Source organism: Bufo bufo, chromosome 6, assembly GCF_905171765.1.
Source record: "Bufo bufo chromosome 6, aBufBuf1.1, whole genome shotgun sequence".
Classification (NCBI taxonomy): domain Eukaryota; kingdom Metazoa; phylum Chordata; class Amphibia; order Anura; family Bufonidae; genus Bufo; species Bufo bufo.
In genome coordinates this window covers 237,862,811-237,872,828 of record NC_053394.1, presented here as the reverse complement: position 1 = coordinate 237,872,828, position 10,018 = coordinate 237,862,811, and the positions used below count along the sequence as shown (strand labels likewise).

The following is a 10,018-nucleotide window of genomic DNA, read 5'->3' as shown; positions in this document are numbered from 1 at the left end:
AATAGCAAAGGGGATGAAGCCAACAAGGACTGGTCTCCCTCTCGCAAAGGGTCCTATAGCTTGCCCCTGTTACATATGATCTTGTACTAAATCACAGTATTAATAGAACTGGGTCACATCTACATTTTTTGTAGGAAGTTTGCTTAGGTTTACCGATGAGTGAAATAAGTAATCCAACTAGATGGTTTGCCAGTAATGATAATGTTCAGACAATTCATAGTCTTAGAATGTATAACTATAACATACTATGTGTAATAAATACTTTTATTAATTTATTATGTATGCATACATATAGCCATTACCTCAGTACATAGCCTTCAAGGTATGCAAATTATAGGAGCCAATTAGTAGTTAGATGGTCAATTAGAATTCCGATTAGCTTATTTTGCCATCTGATATGTTACTCAACAATAGCAGCAGCTTTGTATATATAGCACCTTTGTAATGAGCTTCAGTATCCATCTTCTGTGACCTTGTTTCATCACTCAGACATCTACCAGAGACAACCATGTCAGCAAAGGGACAAGGCAAAAACCGTAAGTGCCATTTAAATAGATTTTGATTATTTTTAATGAAAGGAAATGAAGAATTATTAGCTCTCCATTAGTTGTGCTCAAGGATATAAAGACAGAGCCTAAGTGAATATCCCATTTAACTAGTCTGTGTAAATGACTTAGATTTACCTGTAGTCCACTGGAAAAACACACACACACATACATTATATATATATATATATATATATATGAGAGAGAGAGAGAGTATACTGTGCTAACATATGCTAAGCTTTCTTTAATGGTGGGTGCAGACAGCTGCACGACTCTGTGAGAAATGTATATCGTTCTATTGGTGTTCATCTGCTGCCTTGATGAGTGAGGGATACTAGTATTAGACACCCGCTTTCATGGTTCTTCAAAAACATCATTACCTGGCCTTACAATTAATATTGAGCTATGAGTGAAAATCATTATGGTAGACCAGTATGTGCGACCTAAAGTGTCAATTGAAAGGGGTTTTCCGGACCCGTTTATTGATGACCTATCCTCAGGAATCAATATCCAATCAGTGGAGGTCAGGCACCCTGCTTACCAACTGATCAGCTGTTCCCTGCAGCCTGAATGAGAGGTGGAAACAAAATGTCGTGCTGGGTAACTGCAGCTCAGCACCCATTTAAGTGAATAGGAGTTAAGCTACAGTAACCTGGCATGACCATTACACTTTGAATGGAGTTCTGCTTCCAGCTCTGTTGTAAGAGCTAGTTCCAGTGTCAGAGGCCGAAGGAAACAGCTAATTGGCGAGGGTGTTGGCGCCCCAACAATAAGATATTCATGATCTACAATATCCTGAGGATCCCCTCATGCTGAGGATCAATATCAGGAGCTTTGAAAACCCCTTTAAAGTAGCAGTGAGCGTCTATATCAGCAGGGCCTCTTTGTTGGAGTGAAGATTGCCCAAATATTATGTCTACCCCTGATTTTGTCAACCTTCATCATGCTTACTTTATTACAATATGCACTGGCTGCATTGATGCTGGTATTACTAAACTACTGTGCAATAGCTTAGTAACTATCATTTACAGGCCTTCACAGCAACCTTGCACCAATGATCCCACAATCAAATTGTTACATTAGCCTAATAAGTTTATAAATGTAATCATTTTCATTCTTTGTATTTTCATCACTTTCTCTGATATAATTTTTTTGTTCTTTTCAGCATGTTGCCCACCACCTGTTTGCCAGGACCAAACACCCAAATGCATCATAGTTGACCCATGTGCTCCATGTCCAAAAGTTCAATGTCCACCACCGCCTTGTTGCCCAAGTATGTATATTTGTTGATGATATTTGGATCTAACTGTAATTTGGATGTAATGCACAGAAACATGCATAACAGTCTAGTGGATACAGAGGCAATGCAAATAATCTATCTAAAATAAACCTGTTTAATGTGCAGAGTACAACATACATAGAAAACAACAAAAGGGAAGAATTTCATTTCTATCAATGAAGTCTTAAAACCAACAGTGTGTAGGGAATTCGGTTTAGTTTTCTAGTTTACACACAGACATTCAGAGATGTATGAAGCTGTATTTCTTTACCCCCATGATTTCACAATAGAACTTTCCATAGAAGTATTGCTTCTAGGCAGGGGGTACATAGAAATCACTGGGCCCCATAGCAAGAATCTAAAGTGGGCCCCCGTTCCCCTTTTATAGCCCCTCCCACTACCCATTCCAGGCCTCTCCCTTTGTTCCATGAACTATGCTTGCTGCTGCGTTTTATACTGTATGCCATCAGGGCCGGATTGGGATTACAAAACCACACTGGTACACAAAAGAGGTTTAATAGATGCAGTGTGTACAGATGTATAGTATATACAGCAGTGTACTGTTACATGAGGTACAAGATATAATATATGCAGTGTGTACAGGTATATAGTACATACCATAGTGTACTGTTACATGAGGTACGAGGTATAATATATGCAGTGTGTACAGGTATATAGTACATACCATAGTGTACTGTTACGTGAGGTACGAGGTATAATATATGCAGTGTGTACAGGTATATAGTACATACCATAGTGTACTGTTACGTGAGGTACGAGGTATAATATATGCAGTGTGTACAGGTATATAGTACCTACCATAGTGTACTGATATGTGAGGTACGAGGTATAATATATGCAGTGTGTACAGGTATATAGTACATACCAGTGTACTGATATGTGAGGTACGGGGTATAATATATGCAGTGTGTACAGGTGTATAGTATATACAGCAGAGTACTGATATGTGAGGTACGAGGTATAATATATGCAGTGTGTACAGGTATATAGTATATACAGCAGTGTATTGATATGTGAGGTACATGGTATAATATATGCAGTGTGTACAGGTGTATAGTATATACAGCAGAGTACTGATATGTGAGGTACGGGGTATAATATATGCAGTGTGTACAGGTTGTAACGGGATTAGCTCACGGGACCGCCGTCTCCTGGGATAGACGGGCGCTATAGGCACATAAAACACAATCCAGTCCAAGCAAGTATGGTGCAACTGGCCTCAGCCAGTTTTATTGACTTTTGCAGAAAAATAAATATTAAACAAAACTGCTCAAAAGAAATGAAATACCTGGCCGTCTGGCCACTACATCTAAACAGGCAGTAGTCCCTAACTACATGAAACTGAGCCTTGTGACCAGCTCCATCAACCAAACACACTTTTCTTTTCCACTCACCCAGCAGGGTTCTTCCCAGGAGCAGAGAGATCAGCTAGTGAGCCCTTTTATAGCACACTCAGGTTCCAAGGTGATTAGCCACAGTTACCCTGAATACCTGGAGTGGCTAATTGGAGCAGGGACCCACCCAACTCTCCCTGCTCCAAGCAGCCAGGCCCTTCTAGCCAGGTTTTTAACAAAACCCTTGCAAAGAGAAAACCTAGTTTTCTTTGCTGTCAATTCCCTGGCTGCTTTTTAGAACGTATAGGACAGGAACCTAGGTGAAATGTAGACTCCTTCGACCACTTTCCCCCTGGTCCTGTCACAAGGTATATAGTATATACAGCATTGTACTGATATGTGAGATACGGGGTGTAATATATGCAGTGTGTACAGGTATATAGTATATACAGTAGTGTAATGTGAGGTACAAGGTATAATAGATGCAGTGTGTACAGATATATTGTATATACAGCGGGTACTGACATGTGAGGTACGAGGTATAATAGATGCAGTGTGTACAGGTATATAATAAATACAGCAGTGTATTGACATGAGGTATGAGGTATAAATTACAGCTCGTACCTCACATATCAATCCACTGCTGTATATACAATATATCTATACACACTTCAACTATTATACCTCGTATCTAACATATCAGTACACTGCTGTATATACAATATATCTTTACACACTTCAACTATTATACCTTGTATCTAACATATCAGTACACTGCTATATCTTTACACACTGCATATATTATGCCTTGTACTCCACATCTCAGTCCACTGCTGTATATACTATATATCTGTACACACTACATCTATTATACCTCTTACCTCACATATCAGTACACTGCTGTATATACTATATATCTGTACACACTGCATCTATTATACCTCATACCTCACATATCAGTACACTGCTGTATATACTATATATCTGTACACACTACATCTATTATACCTCATACCTCACATATCAGTACACTGCTGTATATACTATTTATATGTACATATTGCATCTATAATACTGTGTAATATATGCACTGTGTGTGTATATATATATATATATATATATATATATATATACAGAGCAGTGTATTGATGTGAGACATACAAGGTATTCTACTGTAGATTCAGTGATATGTCATCACAGGTCCTGGCAGATGCACTGTTCTAACCTGGGAATCATCAAAGGTCCTTTAGCTTTAGAAAGATAGACAGGAGCAATTAGGGGGTGGGGCATCTCCTCCACTGCAGGCCCCTCTTCCTCACGCCCTATAGCAGCTGCGTGGTCTGCCTATATGGTATGTACACCACTGCTTCTTGGTACGAATAACTGAGTAACACATCACCAAATGGAGCATTATATGCCGCATTGGCTGAATTATTTTTGTAGTCCAGAGTCATAAGCATTCTGTGAGCCATCATACAGTCTCCAGTTCTGAGGCCCAAGCAGGGGCGCAGCTAAAGGCTCATGGGCCATGGTGCAAGAGTTCAGTTTGGGCCCCCCTTCCCTCAGTCGTTTGTGTCAAGGGACAGGGGAGCACATATTCTTCCTGCTGCCTGAGGCAAAAATTGAAATGGCACCCCCTCATGCCAAATTCTTGACCTAACCTATTCCTTCCAGCCAGAGGTGTAACTTAGAGATTCTGGGCCCCAGACTGATACATCTGCACCCCCTATGGCTACACCCCTTGGCCCAACGCTGATTTACACATGAGATGATTGGAACTATCAACGATAAATGATGAAAATATTGGTGGCGATAACTGATTGTTTATACAATAAAATGTTCTTGCATGATATGACTGTAACAAATAACTGTTCTCTGACTTTACCCTATTATTAGCAGTATGATTATGTGAAGACAGAATTTATGTGATACAAGTCCTGCTATAAACAGCCATATTATGGTCATAAAAATATAGGTAGCATTTGCACCTAGGCCCTAATGCCTAAGAAACCCAAAGTCCTTTTTGCCACATAAATTGACACCAGAATTACAAATGTCACAGAGTAGTTCAGAGCCCTGTTATAACATTTGTATTGGGGCTCAGGAGCTTCAGTTTACATCTTCTTCCACTTGTATTAAAGAGTAAATAAAAAAAAATATCATACTGATACTCTTTGGCTGAGCTGTCAGTTAACAGCGATAGAGTGGCAGAGTAGAGTTAACGCTTTATGGCCTTTTTTTATGTCTCTACTTAAAAAAAAAAACTTTCATAATATTTTTTCTAATCCAGCAAGACGCATTATAATTTAATTTTTTTTTTAGTTGCCAGACTATACATATTTCATATAATTCGTTTTATCTGTTCTGTCAGTGCCTCAATATCATAAATTACCAGCATTATTTGCCAACAATCTACTAAAACTTAAGTTTCAATAATTTTTTTAATTTTTTATTAGATCCATGCCAGCAGGGTGGTTATGGACAAGGCTACGGTGGTCAAGGAGGATATGGGTACGGAGGTAACATGAAGTGAAGAAACTTTGCTGTACCATTCAAAACTTCCAAATTAAATCATGGAATCAACTATGCATTGCAGTCTGTTCTACTGTCTATATCTAAGCAAAATGTTTAACAGTCCTTGAAAATGTTCTATTTAACTTTAATAAATGTATTCTCCTGATTAAGTTATTCAATTGTATGTGAGAGTATTATTTCTAACCACTTCTTACCATGGCTCTTAGTGGACAGAGATAGATTAGCATTTTTAAGCACTTACAAATTAATTGGCTATAATTTATAGTTATAAGAGCGAGCTATCTTCTCTACAACATGTCTCCTTATGTAGTTACATACATGTAGTTAGCTGGTTGAAAAAGACCGAAGTCATCAGATTTATTGCTTGAAAGTTGATCCAGAAGAAGGCAAAAAGTACTCTAGGTAGACAAAATCCTTCCTGATCCCTGCTGGTTATCAGACAGATCTCTAGATCAACATTCCATATAAATACCAGGAACCCTGTATATTGTGTTTTACTGTGAACACACGTCACAGTTTGGATAGTAAAGCAATATATTCAAATTTTAAGATGTAATTCGGGCCTCAATGATCAAATATTTTTTTTTTTTTTCACTGTGCTATAACTTTTACAATGATGGAGCCGTATGAGGGCTTGTTTTTTGCAGGACTAATTTTTAATGGTGCAGTTTTGTGGTACACATAACGTCCTATTTAACTTTCTAAGAGAGGGTAGGAAAAAAACAACAGTACCCCCACTGAGTTTCCACATTATAACATTTGTGGTGTTCATTTTTTGGCATAAATAACATGACAACGTTATTTTCTGTGTCAGTATTATTACAGCTATACCAAATACATATAGTTGTTTTATGTTTTACCACATTTTCACAACAAAAACCCTCTTTAAAAAATGTTTGAGAGATGCTTTGTAGTTTTATTAGTATCATTTGGCAGTATATAAGGCTTCTTGATCACTTTGTATTCCATTTTTTAGTTGCAAATAAGTAAAATGCTGCAATTCTGGTATTTGTGAACAGTATTCACCCTGCGGGATAAGGTACATGATAATTTTGTAGTGTGGGTCGTTATGGACATAGCATAACCAAATATGTGTAGGAGATTTTATTTTTGCACTTTTAGATTAAAAAGCATTATTTCATTGGAAAAAATGTGTATTTATTAACTTAGAATTTTTTATATCTAATAAAACTTTTTTATTTTTTTTTATTTTTTTAGCCATTTAAAATTCCCAAAAGGGGACTATAATACATAAGTGATTTCTCGTTACTTCTAAAATAAATTGCACTATTTATGTAGTGCAATATATTGTAATGTCAGTGCTATACTGACATTCACCATCAGGCTGAGCCAGAGAGGAGCAGCCCTCTGGGACACGCAAGAGGCAGGCCTGGGACCTTCACTAGTCCCTGGCTTGCTGGCACTGACAGCAGCACCATGTGATCTCTTTTGTAGGGTGCCGACGGAAGACAGAAGGAGTCTGCTCCCTTCTGTAACTGCTTACATGCTGTGGGCAGCTCTCATGTCAGAGACAAGTTTCCGCTCTCCGCTGCACAGGAGACCCGAGCAGCACATAAAAATATGGTGTCCCAGCCTAAGGCCCCTTAGTGACTGCTGTAAAAAGGTATATGAGTGGTACCAAGTCGTGAAAGGGGTTGTCCAAGTTATGAAAAAAAAAAAATATAGCACTGTAAATCTGATAAGCAGCAATATATAACTAAGCTAAGCAAGTTTTAGGCAAAAAAAAAATTATAAATATTTCCTTATTTCCTCATTTCGCTGGTTCTCTTCTGGCCCTTTATTTACCTGCAACAACAACAATTTCTGCCCCTCCTCCTGCTCTGCAAAGGGAGTGAATAAGTCTGCCCTGAGTGACATGTCTGACTGCTGGGATACTCAGCAGCATGTTATATGTGTAGGACTACAAGTCCCAGCTGTAGAATGACACTGCTGATACACATAGTATCTTCTCCCTACCTGTTCTTGTGCAATGCTCTACAGAACTTCTCTGTCAGCTCCTGTGCCCAGCATTTGTCTCCTCTCTGCCTGCAGCTACTCAGTAAAGCCTTCAGCCCTGAGTCTGTGCTGCTGAAGGGGTTAATGTTTTTCCAGAAGATTCTAGAGAGAGAGCAGGCAGCCGCAGCTTAGCCAGTGCAGGGGGTGTGGCCAGCAGGGTGACGTCTGGTGTACAGACACATATCTGAACAAAAACACTTGTGTGTCCTGCATTTGGTATTTCCCATAGACTTTCAGATAACTTTTGAAGCTGGTGCACAAAAAACAAAAGTGAAAACAATCAGCACTAAAAAAAAACTTAATTGAAAAACACAAATGGGGCACATTTATAAAGACCGGTGTTTTAGATGCTGGTCTTAATAAGCCTCTGTTCTGGCGGTGTCCCAGTGAAGTTATGTAGAGGCGCCGGCCTCTACATAACTTTGGCGTATCCACCGCCAACTCTAAACATAAGACAGCTGTCTTACATTTATACCATTTTCTATGACTGTTGTTCCCAGCCCACACAATGCCCCCTTTATAGAACTGCCATGAGCGGTGAAGAAGTTGCAGATTCTGCTGAAACATGGTGTGCGACAGAATCTGTGCCACATATATGCCACAAAAGTGGTATATATCCTACAGTAAGTGACCCCCAAAATACTTACTGTATGGGTGAATCCAGCCTAAATGAGTAAAATAGTACTTTCTTCTCTAGAAGCCATCCCTTTCCTAAAGCCTCTTTCACACGTCAGTGTTCCACAGACATGTGCTGTACGTGTTTTCCACGGACAGCACAAATCCCCATTCATTTTAATGTGTGTATTCACACATCAGTGTCTTAGCACGGTCCATTGGTCCGTTGTTTTTGCACGGATGGATGCTCTATTTTGTCTTAGTTTTTGGATCCATCAGGGACATATTCACTGAGGCATCACTGACACTGACCACCTTTTCACGGATTTAACCACGGACAAGGACGTGTGAATGACTCTTAATACAGCACAATATATTGCTACCTTTTGATGCAACAGACTGGCATTGCATGCTATAATTTTGTTTATGATCAACAATTACATCCAAATCCTTTACTACTAAAGACTTAACCAACAGTGATTCTTTCAGTTCCAAATTGTAATGTACCTGATGTTCCCTGGTGTGTGCCCAGCCCATAGCAAGTCAAAGACGGTAATAAACTGTCTCTATATTCTCTATGGGGAGGTTCTCCTATCCGGCTGCAATAGACTTTTCTGTTTTATGCCCTCTAACCTAACGTACATTACCATCAATCAGTGATAGCTACTTAATTAACATAGCAAAAAAAAAAACTCAGCCTTTTTGCTAAATTTCTGGACAGGATGTAAAAATAGCCACGATTTTTACTGTGTCCGTGAAAAAAATAGATGCATTCTGTTTTGATCCGTCATAATAGAAGTCTATGGGCAATCATAACAGATCCGTCTGGTTTTGCAGGAACAGTACTATTTTCCGTCCTGCATAACTGAAACCAGATGGATCCGTTATGCTCCCATAGACTTCTGTTATGACGGATCAAAACGGAATGCCTCTTAGGCTGCGTTCACACGGGCGAGATTTCTGCGCGGGTGCAATGCGGTAGGTGAACGTATTGCACCCGCACTGAATCCCGACCCATTCATTTCAATGGGGCTGTTCAGATGAGCGGTGATTTTCACGCATCACTTGTGCGTTGCGTGAAAATCGCAGCATGCTCTATATTCTGCGTTTTCCACGCAACGCAGGCCCCATAGAAGTGAATGGGGTTGCGTGAAAATCGCAAGCATCCGCAAGCATGATTATAAGGGAAAATAATAGCATTCTGAATACAGAATGCATAGTAAACTAACGCTGGAGGGGTTAAAAAAAAATAAAAAATAATTAAACTCACCTTAATCCACTTGATCGCATAGCCCGGCATCTCCTTCTGTCTCCTTTGCTGAACAGGACCTGTGGTGAGCATTAATTACAGGTAAAGGACCTTTGGTGACGTCACTCCGGTCATCACATGATCCATCACATGATCTTTTACCATGGTGATGGATCATGTGATGACCGGAGTGACGTCACCTAAGGTCCTTTACCTGTATTTAATGTTCACCACAGGTCCTGTTCAGCAAAGGAGACAGAAGGAGATGCCGGGCTACGCAATCAAGTGGACTAAGGTGAGTTAAATTTTTTTTATTTTTTTTAACCCCTCCAGCGCTAGTTTACTATGCATTCTGTATTCAGAATGCTATTATTTTCCCTTATAACCATGTTATAAGGGGAAATAATACAATCTACAGAACACC

General features: G+C 39.3%; 1 long non-coding RNA gene across 1 annotated transcript; it reads left to right on the top strand.

Annotated features, from left to right (window-relative positions):
• The first annotated feature begins 404 nt into the window (after positions 1-404).
• On the top strand, positions 405-5,780 carry LOC121003468. The gene is made up of 3 exons (XR_005779481.1): positions 405-536; positions 1,711-1,818; positions 5,636-5,780. It is a non-coding gene; the product is annotated as an uncharacterized LOC121003468 (long non-coding RNA).
• The last annotated feature ends 4,238 nt before the right edge of the window (positions 5,781-10,018 follow it).